Source organism: Thalassophryne amazonica, chromosome 21 (genome assembly GCF_902500255.1).
Source record: "Thalassophryne amazonica chromosome 21, fThaAma1.1, whole genome shotgun sequence".
NCBI classification, from domain to species: Eukaryota; Metazoa; Chordata; class Actinopteri; order Batrachoidiformes; family Batrachoididae; genus Thalassophryne; species Thalassophryne amazonica.
The window spans coordinates 33,825,490-33,851,146 of NC_047123.1; the positions used below are offsets into that span (position 1 = coordinate 33,825,490).

Here is a 25,657-nt window from a genome sequence, read left to right on the forward strand (position 1 = left end):
AACACATCAACTGGCCTAAAGAGAAATGGAGGAATATTTTGTGGACTGATGAGAGAAAATTGTTCTTTTTGGGTCCAAGGGCCACAGACAGTTTGTGAGACGACCCCCAAACTCTGAATTCAAGCCACAGTTCACAGTGAGACAGTGAAGCATGGTGGTGCAAGCATCATGATATGGGCATGTTTCTCCTACTATGGTGTTGGGCCTATATATTACATACTAGGTATCATGGATCAGTTTGGATATGTCAAAATACTTGAAGAGGTCATGTTGCCTTATGCTGAAGAGGAGATGCCCTTGAAATGGGTGTTTCAATAGACAATGACCCCAAGCACACTAGTAAACAAGCAAAATCTTAGTTCCAAACCAACAAAATTAATGCCTCGCAGATGTGAAGAAATCATGAAAAACTGTGGTTATACAAGTAAATACTAGTTTAGTGATTCACAGGATTGCTAAAAAAGCAGTTTGAACACAATAGTTTTGAGTTTGTAGTGTCAACAGCACATGCTGCTATTATTGTGAACACCCCTTTTCTACTTTTTTTTACTAATAGCCCAATTTCATAGCCTTAAGAGTGTGCATATCATGAATGCTTGGTCTTGTTGGATTTGTAAGAATCTACTGAATCTACTGGTACCTTGTTCCCCATGTAACAATAAGAAATATACTCAAAACCTGGATGAATCTTTTTAGTCACATAGCACTACCATTATTCGGAACACTACTGTACAAAAATAAACTATCAAACATGAATTAATTTGGCCAAATCAAAATAGATTTATTTGGCTCATTCCATGTTGGAACTATTCATCTTCTGTGTTTAATTATCCAACAGTGAAGCTGAATGTAAAATTCTGTTGTCTATTTTTTTAACCACAGCACATGAATGCATCATCAGGAAGTCATTCTCAGCTTGTTCTGCACATTTTCTTGCACTAAATACTGCAATTACCCAATTTAGAAAACCAACTTTAACACAGGAATTACTACTCCAAGAACATTTTAAATGTCAACAATTTGTAGAGTTTACCTACAGGAAGGGAATCCAACGGAATTCAGGAAACTGTATTAACTTATCAAAAAGACATTGCATATGCAAATTGGACATACTGGACTAAACCTTGTGATGTGGTCCTTAAATTTCTACTGTATTTACATCTATGCTATATTTACACTATAAACCAAATTCTGTGCAATAGTAGTTTTTAAGTTAGTTTTCTTTGCTTTTTTCCTCGTTGCCTCCAAAAAGGATGAAAGGGCTCCAATTACAGCTATGCAAATGAAGTCAGCAAACCTGCAAAGCGATGTTATCATTTGACGTTTTACAGGGAGGGGGATTTTAAAAAGTAATTTTCCTGTTTATGTAGTGTGGAATTCCCTCCGAGATACAGAAAGGTCAACGCGAAAGCCAAGCTCTTGTCAGCCAAGCGTGTGGAGACGTGTAACACTAACCTGAAGGTATTTGGCTAAAACAGATTTTCATGAACCACCTGAAGATTATGAACCCTAAAAAACAAGTTCAGCCTGTCGGCATGTGGCACGGACAGAGCACTGACAGAAAGTCCATTTGATCAACTTTACCCACCGATAAGTGAAAAACCCCGAATTTCACTGACGCCATGTGACCACATGACTCAGGGTGGATGTAGAAATGCAGATGGGAAAGTCAAAGGGAGAAGGCGAGGGAAAACATTCTTTGTGCATAAGACCTACCTGGCAAGATTCTTAGCATATCAGACCTCCCCAGTACCTGTCACCATTCCAGCACCAGCAACACTGCCAGGAAACACAAAAACAAGCTGTTCGCTACCATTGGCATTCCCATGGGAATAAGCCCATAGAGGGTGTGTGCCCGCGTCAACGCTCATTTGCACAAACAGTATGCAAGCCCACTCCCAGCATGCCACACAAACGGTGAGGGTGTGTGAGAGAGAGAAAGCCAAGCACACTTCAACACCCCACCCCAACCCCCTTTCTTCATGAAGCGGGGCCTCTTGCTACCTGCTATCAGCGTGAGCGATTAGCCGGCCCCGCTGCTGAAGAGTGCCATGAGGGGGGAAAAGGATCAAGATTCCTGAGATGTCGGGCCTGGAGTGCTCATTCGCACGCTTCCTCTCCTTAACAAAGACCACACATTCCCAGCAGCGGGAGCGGCGGTGAAGTGGTAGAACTGTAGTTCAAGGCTAGCTGAAGCGGTATTTCAAAAGTAGTGGGGGGAACAAACAAACTGCTCAAACAGGGTTTTGTTTCCGTTTAGTATGCAAGAAGCAAAGTACTTCAGAATTAGCATCCTCGCGGCTCCGCTTCATCACCAGTAACCTCATCAGTATTCAATCTACCTGTGATTGCCTTATAACTGACAGGGAGAGGGGTAACTTCCCATTTCGTCTACACCCAATTTGGACAGTTTCCCCATTTTCTCTACCTTTGTCTAAAAGTGCATTTTTTTTTATTTTTTTTTTCACTGGAAAATCTTTCATCCAGGTTGAGGAGAAGTACTCAGCTTTCATCCTTTGATTAAGCTTTGAGCAATAATTAGATGAAACACATAGGTGTGACTGATAATTATCACAGCTTATCAAATCACTTAACACCTCTAAGAACATGTTATTACAAAATTTTATATGGCAATGTCACTCCTCTTTGATTTATTTATAAGTTCAACACTTTTGGGTAGTAGACAAATGAGAATAGTCAAAATGAGTGTAGATGACATAGGAGTAGACCAAACCAGAATTTTGACTAGGACGAAATGGGAATTTCAGTGTAGATGAAATAGGAGTAGACCAAATGGGAATAAACCATGGAGAGGATCGCCAGTGTACTGTAAAGCAATGCTAACAGAGTCATTTCTAATCCTTAAACAGTAAGCTAACTGTGGTATTTGACATGCACCCATGGCCAGAGGTTTACATACACTCAATGTATTACATGAATACATGGTCAAAATTATAAATGTAGAACATTAGATGTTGGTTGGATCTTCCTTTGCAAGCCACCAACAGGCATCTGTGAGTAGTTTGTTTTTATATTTGACCAGTTTTGTTGGCAGAAATAGTAGAGTGCAGTTAAATTTGTTGTTTTCCTGGCACAGAACATGACTTTTTAGTCGCAGTCTTGATATTTTTGACACAGTTGAGGTTAAGAATTTGGGTTGACTGTTCCAAAAGCTTAATATCAGTCTTCATTCATTCATTCATTCTTTGACACTAATTTGGGTCCGGGTTGTGTTGGCAGCAGTCTAAGCAGCTTATCCCACACTTCTTCATCCTAGGCCAAGTCTTCCAGTGCTTCCTGGATGATCCCGAGGCATTCCCAAGCCACCTGCGAGATATAATCTCTCCAGCATGTCTTGGGTTTTCCGTAAGACCTCCTTCCAGTTGGATCTGGAAGATCTGACGAGGGAAACAATCATAGTTCAACCTCACCAGCTACCTGAACAGCCTCAGCTGGGACATTTTGATGCAATGTATCAGTGATTCTGCTGAGTCTAAGCCTAGATACCCGATAGAGGAATTTCATTTCTGCTGCTTGTATCCGTGACCTTGTTGTTTCGGTTATTACCCAAAGCTCATAACTGTAGGTGAGGATAGGAGCGTAAATCGAGAGCATTGCCTTCTGGCTCAGCCCTTTCTTCTTAATATCAGCCTGCTTTATTGACACCACAGCCAGCTTTGATGTATGTTTGGTGTCCTTTTCCTGTTATACAACCAAAGCATCTCCATGTTTCAACCATCTAACTACTGGTTTGAGGCTTTGTTGAAAAATTCTGACGTTCTCCTTCATCCTTATTCTGTCTACTTTCTACTTTTACTTTGTGTAGTGCATCAGTTTCACACACTCCAGATCATGACGTTCCCACCACCGTGTTGAACACGCTTGCTTTAGCATTCTTGTAGTTGAAAGTCTTATCTACACTCCTACAAATAGATCTCTGGTCAGTGTAGCCAAACAACTCATACTTCCTCTCATTTGACCATTAAAATTTCACTGGAGTCTCCCAAACTGTGATGCAATAAACACATTTCCCAAGTGGTGGCAGTAATGAACATTCTTACCAGCTTCCCCATTGACAGGAGAAAAAATTCCACCATCCATTTGCAACAATGTTCTCTCACAAGCATGAAAAAGGATAACTATGTGAACCTTAAAAGCAATTTCGACTCAGAGTTAATAGTGATTATTATTATCATCTGTTAGATAGGTTACAAATTGGAAACCATAACAGCACCAATGTATGAGTCCAGCAAACTGCATTGAGCCTCTACGTGCTACAGTAACCATGCATGCTGGTCATTGTAGAATCTCCAAATTATAATGTATAAGATGTTTTGTCTGATCTAAGCATATCAATTTTAAAGAAATTACTGTATTTTTTGGATGATAAGTCACTTTTTCCACTAATTTGAGAGGTCTGTTGACTTATATTCCAAAGAGACTTATTGACTCAGTTGCACATCCGGGAAGTTTAAGCATTGTGCTTGGCAATGTAGGTTGGTGTGTAAACAATCCATAGTGGACAGTGTAAGGTGATGCAAGTTTTTTCATTTTCACCACTGTTTTGTTTTTAATGCCTCAAGAATGTGATGCAGTGGGTTGTACCAACAAAGCTAAAAAGAATATTAAAATCTGTCATGAAACACCAAGAGGATTATATCAGTTAACAAGTTGTTCACCAATGAATATGGCTTTATACAAAAACCATACATGTATGGTTTTCTGAAGGGTGTATAAAGCCATATTCACTGGTGAAGAACTTGATAACGATTTTATCATATACCTATAAATGATAAATATTGTATGGTTTTCTGAAGGCTGTAAAAAGCCATATTCACTGATGAACAACTTGATAACGATTTTATCATATACCTATAAATGCTAAATGTTGTATGGTTTTCTGAAGGCTGTAAAAAGCCATAGTCACTGATGAACAACTTCATAACGATTTTATCATATACCTATAAATGCTAAATGTTGTATGGTTTTCTGAAGGCTGTAAAAAGCCATATTCACTGATGAACAACTTCATAACGATTTTATCATATACCTATAAATGATAAATGTTGTATGGTTTTCTGAAGGGTGTATAAAGCCATATTCACTGGTGAAGAACTTGATAACGATTTTATCATATACCTATAAATGATAAATGTTGTATGGTTTTCTGAAGGGTGTATAAAGCCATATTCACTGGTGAAGAACTTGATAACGATTTTATCATATACCTATAAATGATAAATGTTGTATGGTTTTCTGAAGGGTGTAAAAAGCCATATTCACTGGTGAAGAACTTGATAACGATTTTATCATATACCTATAAATGCTAAATGTTGTATGGTTTTCTGAAGGCTGTAAAAAGCCATATTCACTGGTGAAGAACTTGATAACGATTTTATCATATACCTATAAATGCTAAATGTTGTATGGTTTTCTGAAGGCTGTAAAAAGCCATATTCACTGATGAACAACTTGATAACGATTTTATCATATACCTATAAATGCTAAATGTTGTATGGTTTTCTGAAGGCTGTAAAAAGCCATATTCACTGATGAACAACTTGATAACGATTTTATCATATACCTATAAATGATAAATGTTGTATGGTTTTCTGAAGGGTGTATAAAGCCATATTCACTGGTGAAGAACTTGATAACGATTTTATCATATACCTATAAATGCTAAATGTTGTATGGTTTTCTGAAGGCTGTAAAAAGCCATATTCACTGGTGAAGAACTTGATAACGATTTTATCATATACCTATAAATGCTAAATGTTGTATGGTTTTCTGAAGGCTGTAAAATGCCATATTCACTGGTGAAGAACTTGATAACGATTTTATCATATACCTATAAATGATAAATGTTGTATGGTTTTCTGAAGGGTGTATAAAGCCATATTCACTGGTGAAGAACTTGATAACGATTTTATCATATACCTATAAATGCTAAATGTTGTATGGTTTTCTGAAGGCTGTAAAAAGCCATATTCACTGATGAACAACTTGATAACGATTTTATCATATACCTATAAATGCTAAATGTTGTATGGTTTTCTGAAGGCTGTAAAAAGCCATAGTCACTGATGAACAACTTCATAACGATTTTATCATATACCTATAAATGCTAAATGTTGTATGGTTTTCTGAAGGCTGTAAAAAGCCATATTCACTGATGAACAACTTCATAACGATTTTATCATATACCTATAAATGATAAATGTTGTATGGTTTTCTGAAGGGTGTATAAAGCCATATTCACTGGTGAAGAACTTGATAACGATTTTATCATATACCTATAAATGATAAATGTTGTATGGTTTCTGAAGGGTGTATAAAGCCATATTCACTGGTGAAGAACTTGATAACGATTTTATCATATACCTATAAATGATAAATGTTGTATGGTTTTCTGAAGGGTGTAAAAAGCCATATTCACTGGTGAAGAACTTGATAACGATTTTATCATATACCTATAAATGCTAAATGTTGTATGGTTTTCTGAAGGCTGTAAAAAGCCATATTCACTGGTGAAGAACTTGATAACGATTTTATCATATACCTATAAATGCTAAATGTTGTATGGTTTTCTGAAGGCTGTAAAAAGCCATATTCACTGATGAACAACTTGATAACGATTTTATCATATACCTATAAATGCTAAATGTTGTATGGTTTTCTGAAGGCTGTAAAAAGCCATATTCACTGATGAACAACTTGATAACGATTTTATCATATACCTATAAATGATAAATGTTGTATGGTTTTCTGAAGGGTGTATAAAGCCATATTCACTGGTGAAGAACTTGATAACGATTTTATCATATACCTATAAATGCTAAATGTTGTATGGTTTTCTGAAGGCTGTAAAAAGCCATATTCACTGGTGAAGAACTTGATAACGATTTTATCATATACCTATAAATGCTAAATGTTGTATGGTTTTCTGAAGGCTGTAAAATGCCATATTCACTGGTGAAGAACTTGATAACGATTTTATCATATACCTATAAATGATAAATGTTGTATGGTTTTCTGAAGGGTGTATAAAGCCATATTCACTGGTGAAGAACTTGATAACGATTTTATCATATACCTATAAATGCTAAATGTTGTATGGTTTTCTGAAGGCTGTAAAAAGCCATATTCACTGATGAACAACTTGATAACGATTTTATCATATACCTATAAATGATAAATGTTGTATGGTTTTCTGAAGGGTGTATAAAGCCATATTCACTGATGAACAACTTGATAACGATTTTATCATATACCTATAAATGATAAATGTTGTATGGTTTTCTGAAGGCTGTAAAAAGCCATATTCACTGGTGAACAACTTGATAACGATTTTATCATATGCTAAATGTTGTATGGTTTTCTGAAGGCTGTAAAAAGCCATATTCACTGGTGAACAACTTGATAACGATTTTATCATATACAGTGGTCCCTCATTTATCACAGTTACATTATAAAAATAACCCGTGATAGGCGAAATCCGCAAAGTAGTCAGCGTTGTTTTTTACAATTATTATAGATGTTTTAAGGCTGTAAAACCCCTCACTACACACTTTATACACTTTTCTCAAACAGGCATTAACATTTTCTCACTTTTCTCTTGTGTGTAAACACTCAAAGTTTAAACCTTAGTAGAAAAAAAAATAGAACGTTTTCCTAACTAATTTAATTTTAAAAATCAACCTACGAGGTTGGACACGTAAGAAGTTATTAATAGTGACTCACCAGTATTTCACAGTTCCTCTGACCGCGCCTCTTCATCGTGGCGCCGCTCCACTGTCCAGATTGGCTGATTACTCGGGTGGCATGAAAAATATTACCCGTCCGCGAAAAGGGTGTATTGCTATTTATTCTTTAGTGTTTTATCCAATCATATTGGCGTATCATTTATAGGTATATGATAATGCGTCACATCAACCATGTGTTACTTTGGGGAAAATAATCAGCAACTGGCCCCTCCTGGCGCAGACCAGCAATTCACAGTGCATATGTGACATAAATGATATAAAATACAAAAATACCCGGTGTGTCTATGAGGTAGAAATAAATATCAGGATATTCATTGAACATCTGGCCATTGTGTGGGATCATTTTTCCATCGTCCTGCTTCGTGTTGGTATGGACAAGATGCCAGTCCTGCCACTGCTAATTTGGTTTTATATCACTCCCCAGTGATATTATCCAAACCCTCTGAATAGTTAAAGGACACACTAAGGTCTCAACAACAGAAATACGAGGTCTGTCAATAAAGTAACGGTCCTTTTTATTTTTTTCAAAAACTATATGGATTTCATTCATATGTTTTTACGTCAGACATGCTTGAACCCTCGTGCGCATGCGTGAGTTTTTCCACGCCTGTCGGTGACGTCATTCGCCTGTGAGCACTCCTTGTGGGAGGAGTCATCCAGCCCCTCGTCGGAATTCCTTTGTCTGAGAAGTTGCTGAGAGACTGGCGCGTTGTTTGATCAAATTTTTTTCTAAACCTGTGAGACACATCGAAGTGGACACGGTTCGAAAAATTAAGCTGGTTTTCAGTGAAAATTTTAACGGCTGATGAGAGATTTTGAGGTGAGACTGTCGCTTTAAGGACTTTTCACGGTGCGAGACGTCGCGCAGCGCTCTCAGGCGGCGTCATCAGCCTGTTCAAGCTGAAAACCTTCACATTTCAGGCTCTATTGATCCAGGACGTCGTGAGAGAACAGAGAAGTTTCAGAAGAAGTCGGTTTCAGCATTTTATCCGGATATTCCACTGTTAAAGGAGATTTTTTTAATGAAAGATGTGCGGACGGGTCCGCGCGTCGGGATGCAGCCGCCGCGACGCTCCGCCACAGGAAAAACACCTCTGTTGAAAGCCTTAAGGACAAGTTGGAACATGTCCTGCCTGTTAAACAATTTCTCATATACTCACTCCACTGAAAGCCATCAAAAGCCGCCTGGATTTTACAAATGGTTATCAACACGGAGGTGTTTTTCCTGTGCCGCCGCACCGCGTCGGCTGCGTCCCGACGCGCGGACCCGTCCGCACGTCTTTCATTAAAAAAATCTCCTTTAACAGTGGAATATCCGGATAAAATGCTGAAACCGACTTCTTCTGAAACTTCTCTGTTCTCTCATGACGTCCTGGATCAATAGAGCCTGAAATGTGGAGGTTTTCAGCTTGAACAGGCTGACGACGGCGGCTGAGAGCGCTGCGCGACGTCTCGCACCGTGAAAAGTCCTTAAAGCGACAGAATCACCTCAAAATCTCTCATCAGCCGTTAAAATTTTCATTGAAAACCAGCTTAATTTTTCGAACCGTGTCCACTTCGATGTGTCTCACAGGTTTAGAAAAAATTTTGATCAAACAAAGCGCCAGTCTCTCAGCAACTTCTCAGACAAAGGAATTCCGACGAGGGCTGGACGACTCCTCCCACAAGGAGTGCTCACAGGCGAATGACGTCACCGACAGGCGTGGAAAAACTCACGCATGCGCACGAGGGTTCAAGCATGTCTGACGTAAAAACATATGAATGAAATCCATATAGTTTTTGAAAAAAATAAAAAGGACCGTTACTTTATTGACAGCCCTCGTATAACAAAATTCAAACAAATAATTACTTAAATCTGCAATTCTAGAGCAAATACCACTCCCCCATATACAATGTATCTCTGTGGTAAAACACGCTGACAGTTTCACACCAGCCACGGAAGTAAGCTGGCAGTGCCGTGGCCACAACCAAATCAATATGTCAAAAAATAGGTGTGAAACGATACACAGAAATCATGGCTTAGTACGTTTTCAGGACCGTGGAAACAAGAAACACAACATCAAAGATATTTAGCCTGCTAGGCTAAATATGTGCTAGGCTATTGTGTGCCTGAATAGTCTTTCTAGATTGTTGTTGAATTCTTGTGAAATATATTGATTCAAATAGAAATCATGACTTGTAGTCTGAAAAATACAGTAGACACTTCTTCACTGGAGACCCTCCAAAATCTATATTTTGCCTCTTTATTTTCCCACTTTTGTGTGCAGTAAAGCAGTGGCAAAACAGCTCAAAGTTGCCCCAACTTTGAGCTGTTTTGCTCAAGGACACTTTGGCACTCTGTCCCAATCAAGGATAAGACCTGCCAAGTCTTGGGGTACGAGAGACCCCAACCTATGAACTGAACTGTAGTTACTCTTTAACCTTCCAGTAGTTCTGTGAATTTCCACTGTTGAAATCTGTGTTTGCTGCCCCCTGCAGGTTGCATGACAGCTTTGACATTTAACACCCCTTCATGGTTTTTTTTTATGGTTCTAATGATTCCACGCGTTTTACTCTTGACAGACTTGTGTGTTGAGTGTTTGGGTTTTTTTGATCATCAAGCGCCGTTGCACATAGAAAAGATATTCCTGAAAATGGCTCTTATTCCTGTGGATTTGTTCTTATTTCAGCCGTGTATATTCAATCATACTTCATCGCTGACCTCACATTCTTTCAGAATGTGAAAACTACGGGGGATCAGGCAGGGTGGGAGGGGGCTGAATAAACCCTTTAGTCCCTTCGGGAATCATGTCCGTGTCAAAGTGAGCAATAAATCCTGCACTTATAGAAATCTTGCCTGTGTGTAAATGTACACAGTGACCCCGTGTCTACAGCTCCCAGTTCCTGACCCGCCAACATCCATAACCCCCGACCCCTGTGACTCCTGTTTTGTTCCCGACACTCTCAGCCTCACGGATGTCCCTCGGCTGAAACCCCTCAGGATGACAGACACCTCCTCTCTGTCCTTTCCACTCCTACCCTCTGACCTCCGCGACACCTCTGCCTCTCTGCGCGGCTGCCCTCGCATTCCAGTAAGGCGCTGAAACCTGAGCCAGCAGTGAGCTCATCGCTGGCTGTGGAATCAAGAGTTAAATGATACCAAAAAAAAAAAAAGAGAGGGAGAAAAGACAACAGAGTCAGCCATGGGTGTAAAACAGCTCCAGAACTGGTTCTGTGTTGGCTGTCTTGGGCTGCTCAGGGGTTAAGTTACACTTGAGAAAGCGAGAGGAGGAAGAGAAAGACGAAACTGCTGGCGTCTTTGAATCCTCTCTCTGCTTTGTCTGCCTGACTCGTCTCCACCGCCTGACTGCTGTTCCTCGCGAAAGTCTCCGGGCTGCCTCTCGTCCTCCTTCCACACGTTTGAGTTAACCAGCACCGTTTGGCTCGTCCTCTTGTCTGTGCGACAGCCCAAGGATGCGACTGCAATGCCGCTAGGTCACTGACCCTGCTGTGACCACCAAGTGTCTAAAGATGGTAAGTGCACCTCTTTAAAGCCTCTGGCAGCGTGCGTGCATGTGGCTGTGTGAGTGTTAAACAGCTTCCTAAATGTCACATCACTGGGATCAGAGTCTCGCATGGTGATGAGCGCCATTAACCCAGAAACGGAATTAAACCAATCAGCTTCTCTCAAGCTGAGATTTGAGGTTTTGAGAACAACCAAAAACACATAAAGATATTTTTTCTTCCCTCTTCTGTGCAAGTGAAGAGAAAATGAACTTTTGGTCTGAAAGTTTTAAAGCCGGTAGCTCAGCCTGGCATCCTTCTATGCATTATTCATCGCGGCTGTACTTCTTTCTAGTTTACTGCCTGTTGTTCACCGCATCTCCTTCTGACCTCCTGCACTTGTCTTGTCAACCTTTCGGGTGACAAATGCCTCTGGAGCGATTCTCTGAGCAAGGTTGATGATTTTAATGCATAGCCTAATGGAGACACTCAGTGCAAAGGTTTAGGAGACTTTACTTAGTGAAAAGCAAACAAAAATACAGTCCAGTGCTGATTTTTTTTTTTCTTTTCCCCCCACCTCAAAGGTTATATATTTTTTTTAATCATTCAGAGTGGCGTAAGGGCAAGTTTACACTTAAAAAAAATCTGTCACCTGCTCTTCCGTTCTCACTGAAAGCAATTAGAAAAATTGCACTAACTTTAAAAAATGTCTGAGGTGAAACGGGAACAAATATCTCTTTGTAATGGTCTCATTATTTAAATGGGGGTGAAGTGCTCCGTTGCTCCTCACAAGTAAACACACCACGGTTCCTGGAAAATAATGACATCTGCATAATCAAAAGTTTTTTTTAGCCAGTGAAAGCTGCCCCGAATACGCTCAATTTGCAGAGCTGTTTCACTCAACAAACCCCAGAAGACAACCAATTAGACGCAACTGTGGAGGAAACATTAGATAAAATAATGCAGCTAAACGTCACGATACTTTTTATAACACTCAAATATCTTTATGATCCTTTAATATCCTTTAACTAGTGCATTTCTGTACAAATGTAATGGAGATTTAAAGTTATTTAATTATAAAATTGACATTATTATTGCACTTGATTGGTTTTCAAGACCAATTATTCTGTCTGTTGTTATGATTATCATTATGATTGATTACTCCATTTTAAAGGCTTGAAATAACTTGTATTGACTTAAGAGATGTTTAGAGCTGTTTAAATCCCTAAAAGTGCTAATATTTGGTTTAAAACTCATTTAATGTACATATAAGTTGCAACAAGTTAGTCAGTGGTGTTAAACTTAAGTGAAAACCAGCTTTATCTAATTTAGTCAACTTAAAACCAGGCAAAGATGTTTTTCTTGTTGGTTTGTATTTTGGGGAAAAAATTGTTTCAAGCTGTTTAAAACATCTGAAGCAAAAATCATTTTTATTTTTTGTATGAAACAATAAAACTGGTCAAAAACAGTTTTAGCTAACTTTTTAAGCTGGGACTGACATAATTATTTTATTTCATAAGTTAATGAAATTATTAACTGTGAAAATAGTTTACATTGTTATTTATTTATTGGCAAATTGTTTTCAGTCTGATTTTAAAGACAATTACACTTAACTTACACTGCTGCAACACTTGGAAATTTTGGAGAAAATCTTAGTCCTGCAGCCTATTTATGTCCATAACTAGATCATTTAAATTGTTGAATAAGCTGTTCCGATTGTTAGCATTTGCAAAGTCGGACAAATGGAAATTGACAACTTATCACAAGCTGTCTTGCTCCAGCTGACCTTTGAGGAGACATAAGTTATGTCAATGATGATTACCATTTTAACAAACCGTGCAATATAATATCATACATTTGTGCTCTTTCAACCTATAAACATTTCAAAAACAGAATTTTTGATGTCCTGCAGGTGGCAGTCAGTTAGAAAAAAAAAAAAAAAAAAGATTGGAAACTACAAATAAATACCCAATTGAACTGTGTTGAGCCAACTAAATGTATTTGAGTGTTACCTTGCATCCATCCATTTTCTGAACCAATTTATTCCAGATAAGGGTTGTGGCGGGATCTTGGTGCCTATCTCGGCAGTCTTTGGGTAAAAGTCTATTGCAGGGCTGACACGTACAGACAGACAAACACAGTTGGATGCTCACTCACACCTACAGTCAGTTTTGTGTGATTGGATTCCTTGATACTTAAAATGTGTATTTAGCCACTGGAATCAAGATCCTCAGCCATCTAGAAGCCAATTTATTGGGAAAAAACTCCCATTTCAAACTATTTTTACAAATCCAAAATGGCCACCATGATGACCTGTGTGAAATTAGAATAATCTATTTTGGGTTTTTTTTTAACTTGGTTATTGAATTGTACTTTCAAAAAAAAAAAAAAGTTTAACTCATCTCCACAAAAATCCAATGAAATTCCTTAACAAACTTGACTATGCAGTGTTTTGTGAAGTGTATTGGTAACTTATTAACTTGGTCGCAACTGCGCTAGCAAGCCTAGCAATTTTGCTGCAATGATTCTTTGCTCTAGCTTAGCTCAGAATGTAGCTCATCTGTCCAGCTGTTCCCAACCAACTGTATGGTCTGCTAATATGCGTTCACCGTACTGTCCGCTTGGTGATCTTACTCAATACTGGGATTTGTCACATTTTGCACATAAAGATTAGCCAGGTTTCACAAGTAACCGCCAAGCTTTTAGCCTCGCCTGTTTTCACTTGAATGTGCAGACAAAATTTGTATGGGTGGTTGTTAATGTGACGGGAGCGCGAGTCGTATCGGAGCCACTTCAGAATGAATAAAGATCAAAACGCTCGCGCTGAGGTGAAAAGCCGTTATCAGCCGTCATTTTTAGTGCATGACTTGCAAAATGTGACCGGCGATGTCAGCAGAGGTGACGGCTCGACAAACTCATTTTGTAGACTTGGAGTTCAAGTGGTGAAAGTGAAGCTCTTTAACCTATAATTGCTTTAAGGGACAAGCAGGGAGCCCAAAGTGTTTTTAAAAAGATGCCAACGAACGTATTTGACAGCTGGAACGAGTTTTCGTGTGGCGCAGCGACACAGATTTACACATCCGTTAAAGTCTGTTTTGCAAACTGCAACACTCATGTGACATTATTTTGACAATAGGAATGACTCGACGTCTCAAAATATTTAAAGTTAAATTGAAATAAAGCGGAGCAGCATGTCTGGAGTTACTGCAGAGAAATGAAAAGACGATTTGTACACGTTGTTTCTCCTGAACTAGTCTATTTCTGCTTCTTATTGTACAGTGCCTGGGTGGAATTTGATGTGGAGTCAGATGACTTGTTGCAATGAATGAATGCATGAATCAGACGCTGCGTGCAGCGCTCAGATACAGGCAGGGGGCAGATTAAGTCGAGGCCTCGTCCAACTGGGACAGCCAGCACAAGGAGATGCTTGTTCCTGATGTCTGAGGCGCACGCTGCTGTGCCGTTCTCTGGGCATGTAACAGGAGGACATGGCCTCCCTTAGATGAAACAAAAACACAGTCAAATACCAGAGGATAACGTAATTATAGTCAAATACGAGAATGTGGCTTAATAGCCAAGTGTCCAATGAAGAAAGACTCGGTGTATCTCTAAGTTCACTTTAAACTGCACTCTGCCAACACGGCCGTCTTTAAAACAAACATCTCATCTGACATCGAACCTTCACCGAGTTTGACCCATCCTGGATGTTTGTGTTGGATTAACAACAATAAAGTGTGTTTATGGTTTCATTTATTACAGTACATTATCATTATTCCTGTCTGAGTGTATAGTTGACTGGAACAGATCCCCCCCCCCCCCCCCCCCCCCAAAAAAAAAACACTTTTCTACCAGTTATATCAAGAGTTTATTATAGATATAGATAAATGCATTATGTATTTAAAAAAAAAGTCTGTGTGTAACGTACATCCAGAAAGTATTCACAGCGCTTCACTTTTTCCATATTCTGTTATGTTACAGCCTTATTCCAAAATGGAGTAAATTCATTTTCCCCTCAAACTTCGACTCACAACACCCCATAATGACAACATGAAAGAAGCTTTTTGAATTTTTTTGTAAATCTGTTAAAAATAAAAAAAAAAAACTAAGAAATTGCACGTATGTAAGTATTCACACCCTTTGCTCAATACTGTGTTGATGCACCTTTGGCAGCAATTACAGCTTCAGGTTTCCTTAAATATAATGCCACAAGCTTGGTGCACCTATCTTTGGGCAGTCTGGTCCATTCCTCTTTGCAGCACCTCTCAAGCTCCATTAGGTTGGATGGGGAGCGTTGGTGCACAGCCATTTTCAGATCTCTCCAGAGATGTTCAATTAGATTCAGGTCTGGGCTCTGGCTGGGCCACTCAAAAACATTCACAGAGTTGTCCTAAAGCCACTCCTTTGATATCTTGGCTGTGTGCTTAGGGTCATTGTCCTGCTGAAAGATGAACCGCTGCTCCAGTCTGAGGTCAAAAGCACTCTGGAGCAGGTTTTCATCCAGGATGTCTCTGTACATTTCTGCATTCATCTTTCCCTCAATCCTGACTAGTCTCCCAGTTCCTCCCACTGGAAAACACCTCCACAGCATGATTCTGCCACCACCATGCTTCACTGTAGGGATGGTGCCTGGTTTGGCATCCACGCCAAAGTCAAAAAATTTGGAAAAAGTGGAGTGCTTTGAATACTTTCTGGATGCACTATATATATATATATATATATATATATATATATATATATATATATATATATATATATATATATATATATATATATATAGGGGGGGTTTACACACAATTTAAAGCCAGAATATTTCAGTAATATTTTAAGATGCCTAAGCTCAAAAATCTGTGTGCAGTTAGTTACCTTGAAGTTTGGTGTTTATGTAATTAACAAATTAAATTCAACTTTCAGGCACCATCATTAAGATTTTTAAACTGAGTCAACTCAAAAAGTCTCTGCAGCTGGTTTTATTTGATTTAAGAAAATGTAAAATCCCAAGACAACTGCACAGATGTTTTGAGTTTGTCATTTAAAGAACATAACATCTCACTTGTATTTTAAGTTGAGTGAAATAAAATATATATATATGGGACTGGGTGCCTTGAATTCTTCAGCACTGGGGGGAAAAAAAATGCAGAAAATGTAAAAACTCAAGAAAACCAGACTTTGAGATTACTCGTTGTAAAAGAATAATATCTTAATGGTGTTTCTTTTTTTTTCTTTTTCACTAAACTCAAAAGGCTATACAACTCCCTTGACTTATTTCTATATTTATTTTATGTTTTCCCTTTTTTATGGTATTGAAACATTTTTTTTTTTAAAGTGATGCGTATGAAAGTAAAGTGATAAAAATCCACATCCTGATTCCAGTCACCACTAAAGTTCCCCTTGATGAGTTTGAGCCTCTTCACATGTTTTGTGGACTTTTGAGAAATTGAGAGAGGGAAAAAAGAGATAATTTTCTTCTTGTGAAGACTAATTATTCCCACAAAATCCTGTGGATATTAAACCCGTCGTAATAAATTTGCAAACAGACACCAAACAGACAAACATTTCTGAAAGCAAAACCTCCCCAGCAGGAGAAAACCTTTGAGCTGTTGAATGTGTTTGTACGTGAGGAAAGTCAGATTTACAACCAGCCTGTAAATAACAAATAGCTTCTTTTTACAGCGTTAAATAATGGCTGTCACAAAAATATAGTGCTATTATAACATCATTTGTGAGTGAAATGATTGATTTATAAAAAGGTTTATAGGTTCTGTGTAGGAAGCAATGGAATGGTTTTACTTTCAAAGTTTAGTCTTTTGTTAAACATTTATGATCATTTAAATGCTACTTTATTTTAACTTGCTTTTATTTTGCACCCCTTGAGAGAAAGGTGATGCTAAATTCTTATTATTTTGGAATTTGCTTTCTGAAGATTGTTAAATATTTTAAGGTCTTAGTAAGAAAACTGAAGCACTTTCTTCTTGATGGCTGTTCTCGTTTACTTTGGCGCCTTCTGAAAGCAGCCAAAAAAGCGTAGCAGAATGGCAGCCAGTCTGGCAGCCAGTAGGCGTACAGCACACAGTGCAGAGCCCCACGCTTTGATTTTCTGCTCCAGCCACACTCAACGTTTAGCTGGTTTCATGCTGCTGAAGCATTTACCCTTCAACCATCCTACATCTACCCGCAGTTCCCCCCTTATTTTTATCTTAGTGCTTCCAAAATCAACATTTCTCAAAAACGGTATCACATGTAAATCTGTTATATGGTAACAGACTGCCAACAGTGTCTCATATCAACATTATGCTCGTGTTATGTGATCATGGTGCTTTTGATGGTTTGTTTCTGCGTTAATCTACATTGTTCTTGATTAGCTCATGTATAGTGTTAACTAAAGTAATATTTATCTCATATGTAGCATGACTTTAAAAAAAAAAAACAGACAAATGTATATCATCAGCAAACATCAGGCATAGCATAAAAGGAGAGAGTCTTCTCCGACGTAGCAGATTTTTGAGAATCTGCGACGTCGGCCAGCCTCAGACGCCTCATGTCAAAGTGCAAGTAACCTGTTGAGCCACCAACGGGAAGCCATATTAGCAAAACGCAAATGGTTCAACAATTAATCAGTACAGTTGGTTGTCATAACTATCTGGCTTATCAGAGCAATGCCCATAGCAGGCACTCTCAGTAGACCATTACGGTGCACCATGAGAAAAGTAACTGGTGAGTCTTCAAGATAAAGCACGATTAATATCTGATTGAAGCATCTGTAGAATATGGTACATCATTAGTCATCTGATTGGCCCACCTGTAAAATAAAGCGCATAATGAGGAATTGGATTGGCACATCTGTAAAATAAAGATCATGTGAGGAATCGGATTGGCACATCTGTAAAATAAAGCGCATCATGAGGAATTGGATTGGCACATCTGTAAAATAAAGATCATGTGAGGAATTGGATTGGCACATCTGTAAAATAAAGATCATGTGAGGAATTGGATTGGCACATCTGTAAAATAAAGATCATGTGAGGAATTGGATTGGCACATCTGTAAAATAAAGATCATGTGAGGAATTGGATTGGCACATCTGTAAAATAAAGCGCATCATGAGGAGTCTGATTGGCACATCTGTAAAATAAAGCGCATCATGAGGAGTCTGATTGGCACATCTGTAAAATAAAGCGCATCATGAGGAATTGGATTGGCACATCTGTAAAATAAAGCGCATCATGAGGAATTGGATTGGCACATCTGTAAAATAAAGATCATGTGAGGAATTGGATTGGCACATCTGTAAAATAAAGATCATGTGAGGAATCGGATTGGCACATCTGTAAAATAAAGATTATGTGAGGAATTGGATTGGCACATCTGTAAAATAAAGATCATGTGAGGAATTGGATTGGCACATCTGTAAAATAAAGATCATGTGAGGAATCGGATTGGCACATCTGTAAAATAAAGATCATGTGAGGAATTGGATTGGCACATCTGTAAAATAAAGATCATGTGAGGAATCGGATTGGCACATCTGTAAAATAAAGATCATGTGAGGAATCGGATTGGCACATCTGTAAAATAAAGCGCATCATGAGGAATCGGATTGGCACATCTGTAAAATAAAGATCATGTGAGGAATCGGATTGGCACATCTGTAAAATAAAGATCATGTGAGGAATTGGAATGGCACATCTGTAAAATAAAGCGCAATAAAGCGCGTCATGAGGAGTCTGATTGGCACATCTGTAAAATAAAGATCATGTGAGGAATTGGATTGGCACATCTGTAAAATAAAGATCATGTGAGGAATTGGATTGGCACATCTGTAAAATAAAGATCATGTGAGGAATCGGATTGGCACATCTGTAAAATAAAGCGCATCATGAGGAGTCTGATTGGCACATCTGTAAAATAAAGATCATGTGAGGAATCGGATTGGCACATCTGTAAAATAAAGCGCATCATGAGGAGTCTGATTGGCACATCTGTAAAATAAAGCGCATCATGAGGAGTCTGATTGGCACATCTGTAAAATAAAGCGCATCATGAGGAATCGTATTGGCACATCTGTAAAATAAAGCGCATCATGAGGAATTGGATTGGCACATCTGTAAAATAAAGATCATGTGAGGAATTGGATTGGCACATCTGTAAAATAAAGATCATGTGAGGAATTGGATTGGCACATCTGTAAAATAAAGCGCATCATGAGGAGTCTGATTGGCACATCTGTAAAATAAAGCGCATCATGAGGAATTGGATTGGCACATCTGTAAAATAAAGCGCATCATGAGGAATTGGATTGGCACATCTGTAAAATAAAGCGCATCATGAGGAATTGAATTGGCACATCTGTAAAATAAAGATCATGTGAGGAATCGGATTGGCACATCTGTAAAATAAAGATCATGTGAGGAATTGGATTGGCACATCTGTAAAATAAAGATCATGTGAGGAATTGGATTGGCACATCTGTAAAATAAAGATCATGTGAGGAATCGGATTGGCACATCTGTAAAATAAAGATCATGTGAGGAATCGGATTGGCACATCTGTAAAATAAAGCGCATCATGAGGAATCGGATTGGCACATCTGTAAAATAAAGATCATGTGAGGAATCGGATTGGCACATCTGTAAAATAAAGATCATGTGAGGAATTGGAATGGCACATCTGTAAAATAAAGCGCAATAAAGCGCATCATGAGGAGTCTGATTGGCACATCTGTAAAATAAAGATCATGTGAGGAATTGGATTGGCACATCTGTAAAATAAAGATCATGTGAGGAATCGGATTGGCACATCTGTAAAATAAATCGCATCATGAGGAGTCTGATTGGCACATCTGTAAAATAAAGATCATGTGAGGAATCGGATTGGCACATCTGTAAAATAAAGCGCATCATGAGGAGTCTGATTGGCACATCTGTAAAATAAAGCGCATCATGAGGAGTCTGATTAGCACATCTGTAAAATAAAGCGCATCATGAGGAGTCTGATTGGCACATCTGTAAAATAAAGCGCATCATGAGGAGTCTGATTGGCACATCTGTAAAATAAAGCGCATCATGATGAATCGGATTGGCACATCTGTAAAATAAAGCGCATCATGAGGAGTCTGATTGGCACATCTGTAAAATAAAGATCATGTGAGGAATTGGAATGGCACATCTGTAAAATAAAGATCATGTGAGGAATTGGATTGGCACATCTGTAAAATAAAGATCATGTGAGGAATTGGAATGGCACATCTGTAAAATAAAGATCATGTGAGGAATTGGAATGGCACATCTGTAAAATAAAGATCATGTGAGGAATTGGAATGGCACAGCTGTAAAATAAAGATCATGTGAGGAATTGGAATGGCACAGCTGTAAAATAAAGATCATGTGAGGAATTGGATTGGCACATCTGTAAAATAAAGCGCATCATGAGGAGTCTGATTGGCACATCTGTAAAATAAAGATCATGTGAGGAATTGGATTGGCACATCTGTAAAATAAAGCGCATCATGAGGAGTCTGATTGGCACATCTGTAAAATAAAGCGCATCATGAGGAGTCTGATTGGCACATCTGTAAAATAAAGCGCATCATGATGAATCGGATTGGCACATCTGTAAAATAAAGCGCATCATGAGGAGTCTGATTGGCACATCTGTAAAATAAAGATCATGTGAGGAATTGGAATGGCACATCTGTAAAATAAAGATCATGTGAGGAATTGGAATGGCACATCTGTAAAATAAAGATCATGTGAGGAATTGGATTGGCACATCTGTAAAATAAAGATCATGTGAGGAATTGGAATGGCACATCTGTAAAATAAAGATCATGTGAGGAATTGGAATGGCACATCTGTAAAATAAAGATCATGTGAGGAATTGGATTGGCACATCTGTAAAATAAAGATCATGTGAGGAATTGGAATGGCACAGCTGTAAAATAAAGATCATGTGAGGAATTGGAATGGCACAGCTGTAAAATAAAGATCATGTGAGGAATTGGATTGGCACATCTGTAAAATAAAGATCATGTGAGGAATTGGATTGGCACATCTGTAAAATAAAGCGCATCATGAGGAGTCTGATTGGCACATCTGTAAAATAAAGATCATGTGAGGAATTGGAATGGCACATCTGTAAAATAAAGATCATGTGAGGAATTGGATTGGCACATCTGTAAAATAAAGCGCATCATGAGGAGTCTGATTGGCACATCTGTAAAATAAAGATCATGTGAGGAATTGGAATGGCACATCTGTAAAATAAAGATCATGTGAGGAATTGGAATGGCACAGCTGTAAAATAAAGATCATGTGAGGAATTGGAATGGCACAGCTGTAAAATAAAGATCATGTGAGGAATTGGATTGGCACATCTGTAAAATAAAGATCATGTGAGGAATTGGAATGGCACAGCTGTAAAATAAAGATCATGTGAGGAATTGGAATGGCACATCTGTAAAATAAAGATCATGTGAGGAATTGGATTGGCACATCTGTAAAATAAAGCGCATCATGAGGAGTCTGATTGGCACATCTGTAAAATAAAGATCATGTGAGGAATTAGAATGGCACATCTGTAAAATAAAGATCATGTGAGGAATTGGATTGGCACATCTGTAAAATAAAGCGCATCATGAGGAGTCTGATTGGCACATCTGTAAAATAAAGATCATGTGAGGAATTGGAATGGCACATCTGTAAAATAAAGATCATGTGAGGAATTGGAATGGCACAGCTGTAAAATAAAGATCATGTGAGGAATTGGAATGGCACAGCTGTAAAATAAAGATCATGTGAGGAATTGGATTGGCACATCTGTAAAATAAAGATCATGTGAGGAATTGGAATGGCACAGCTGTAAAATAAAGATCATGTGAGGAATTGGAATGGCACATCTGTAAAATAAAGATCATGTGAGGAATTAGAATGGCACAGCTGTAAAATAAAGATCATGTGAGGAATTGGAATGGCACAGCTGTAAAATAAAGCGCATCATGAGGAGTCTGATTGGCACATCTGTAAAATAAGGCACATCGTTAGAAATCTGATCAGTTTTTTAACCACTTGACAAAATAATCATATTCCAATCTGGATGTAGCAGAAATCAGATTTGCATTTGAGTGAACATGACTTTTAATTAAGTTCAGTTTATTTTATTTAAATCACAAATCACAGCATAAGTTTCCCTGAGGAATTTTGCAAAGGATCAGTGTGCTGGTTTAATGCCTCATTTCCTTTGTATCTGCTGAGTGTCGTACTTTAACTTCTTTTTCACTCCTTTGCTCGCTCACTGACTCTTAAAAAAAAAAAAAAACACTATGATGTCATCGTCTATTCATAAAGTTGTGGTTCCAAAAACTGTGACTCAGTCATGTTGAAATTTTAACTTCAGCATTATTTCCAGGAAACATCACATGATGATGATGATGATGATGATGTGAAAGTTCACTGCTGATGAACACACTCATCGGCCACTTTATTAGGTACACCTCTAAGATTAGGGAAGAAGGGAGATTTAACCGATTTTGAACGTGGGATGGTTGTTGTTGCCAGACGGGCTGGTTTGAGTATTTTAGAAACTGCTGATCTACTGGGATTTTCACACACAGCCATCTCTAGGGTTTACAGAGAATGGTCCAAAAAAGAGAAGATGTCCAGTGAGCAACAGTTGTGGGGACAAAAATGCCTTGTTGATGTCAGACGTCAGAGGAGATCGTGCAGACTGGTTGAATGGGCGACTGTGTGATGCCATCATGTCACTACGGACCAACATCTCTGAGGAATGTTTCCAACACCTTTTTGAATCTATGTCATGAAGAATTAAGACAGTTCTAAAGGCAAAAGTGGGTCGAACCAAATACCAACAAGGTGTACCTAATAAAGTGGCTGAGTGTGTATTTTCATATGTGAAGAAAAATAACTGAAATTTGACCTTAGAGAAGCTCGTTTTCACCCGTGTCTTATTCAGTGTTTGTAGTTTGTTTTTATTCTGTATTAATACTGTATTTATTTATGAAAATCACAAATAAATGAAGTACTTTTAGCACATTTAATATCATAGGTCCTACTGCAGGTTTAATAAATATTTCAATCTCGTGGCTCAGAATACATCATGAAAAGTTTTTGTGCTTTTTTTAATAATAATATTAATAATAATGCTGACGTGGTTGGGTGTGACTGTGAACAGGTATAATTTCCATAAAAGGGGGCTCAGAAATTTGACATCTTTTCCTTCTTGTGGCTGAGGTGTGCACTCTGAGTGCCTCTGAGATTTCACTTCTTGTTTATGCTGCTTTAAAACCAATATTAGAAGATACGTTCTTATTTTCCGAGCTCCGTTCGTTAACAGGTGCACTCTCCGCCGGCTGCTGTAGATGCTTTTATTTGCAGGTCGACATAAATTGCTCTGCCGTTCTCTGTGAGCCAATCGCCTCTTGTCTACACCATTATTTCCTTATTTTGCATGCGGCCTGCTGAGTTAGCTCGCATTGTCAGCTGCCTGCTGAGTGATGCATTTCCCATCCATCTGAAAAGCTTTGCAGTAATTGCCCGGTAATTGTTTGTCCGCTAGTGCAGCGTCTCACACACACACACACACACACACACACACACACACACACACACACACACACACACACACACACACACACACACACACACACACACACACACACACACACACACACACACAAAAGAGAGAATTTTAAAAAAATATATATTTTCAGTTGTTTCAACAACTGGCTATTTCAAAAAACTTGGGATGTCACAAAACAGGGAGGATATTTTCTCCTGTGAAGCACACAGTTTCAGTTGTTGAAAGAAGATAAACTTTTCTCGGCTCAAGGAATCCAGCAGAGCAACATTCCTCTTCGTTAAGGTCTTCTCACGGACCCGGCCTGGAGCAAAAAATGTGCAGATCGTCCCTGAACTCACCTCTGACCACCCAGCCAAGAGCATTTAAAACTGTTCCAATCGCTGCTTCTTCTTCTTCTACCACATCTTCAGTGTTTTCAAGTTGGATTAACACTCACTCAGGAGCAGGACAAAGCTGAGTGATGGCATTCGATTGTGACCTTTAGAGTGCGCTACAATCTACTGCAAATGGTGATCCAGCTGTTGTGCAGCAAAGGCTTCAACAAAAGCTGGAGCCATTCGAGTTGTTATTGTTCTAAACTGTATGATAACCTGCTGATGAAGTCTTGGTTTTTGGACATCTAAAGTACATTTTGTGCAACAGCTAGATTCCTATGATGACATAGGAGCACCCAGCCAATCAGTGCCTTCATCCTACTGTGCTATTTTATACTTTAATCTTCCTATGTGAGGGTCCGACTGCACCCTTAGATGTTTTTTTACTTGTAAAGTACAAATGAAGCAGGATTTTGTGAACTAAATGATGCAAAAATATGTATTAACTTCCTCAGCACACATTAGAACAAAAAATAGCATGTTTTTTTTTCCTAGGATAAGACCTCTCTCTACAACTGTCACGTCCTCAGTCTGTGAAACAGATAGTCCTCTAAAATACTTCTCAGTGATTCTTCTACTGTGTATGTTCCAGCTTCACCTCTTTCAGACATGTTTCTCTGGGGAGACATACATGTCACATAGAAAATCTGTAACGACTTTAAAGTCATTTCACATATAAAAAAAAATAATAATCATTTTTGTTATATATGGCACACGGATAGACTGACAAAGTCATAAAATAGTCACCTGGTTTGACATATAATAGTTTAGTGACATAAAAGAGAATATGTCCAGGGTCCAATCAGACCCCATGTGGAGCAGTGGCATTTAAATAGCTTAAATTACTTTAAATTCGCAGTAAACTGGTTTCAGTCAAGTGAAATTAGAGGTAATTCACTTTTTAATAGTTTGATATCGGTCTGCACCAAAGATACATTGGTTTAAGTGACTTAAAGTACTTTAAATGGGTAGTAAACTGGAGTCAGTCAGGAGAAATTAGAGGTAATTCACTTTGTAATAGTTTCAGGTTGGTCTGCACTAAAGATGCATTGGTTTAAGTGATTTAAGTTACTTTAAATGGGTAGTAAACTGGAGTCAGTCAGGAGAAATTAAAGGTAATTCACTTTGTAATAGTTTCAGATTGGTCTGCACTAAAGATGCATTGGTTTAAGTGATTTAAGTTACTTTAAATGGGTAGTAAACTGGATTCAGTCAGGAGAAATGAAAGGTAATTCACTTTGTAATAGTTTCAGATTGGTCTGCACCAAAGATACATTGGTTTAAGTGATTTAAGTTACTTTAAATGGGTAGTAAACTGGAGTCAGTCAGGAGAAATTAAAGGTAATTCACTTTGTAATAGTTTCAGATTGGTCTGCACTAAAGATGCATTGGTTTAAGTGATTTAAGTTACTTTAAATGGGTAGTAAACTGGAGTCAGTCAGG

At 38.3% G+C, this 25,657-nt stretch overlaps 1 protein-coding gene across 1 annotated transcript in view; it reads left to right on the plus strand.

Annotated features, from left to right (window-relative positions):
- Window positions 1-10,955: 10,955 nt before the first annotated feature.
- Window positions 10,956-25,657, plus strand: part of flrt2 (fibronectin leucine rich transmembrane protein 2) — a 65,756-nt gene continuing 51,054 nt past the window's right edge. Inside the window, exon 1 of the mRNA XM_034161659.1 lies at window positions 10,956-11,279. The gene's annotated coding sequence lies outside the window, so the exon portion shown is untranslated. The remainder of the gene's footprint in view (window positions 11,280-25,657) is intronic.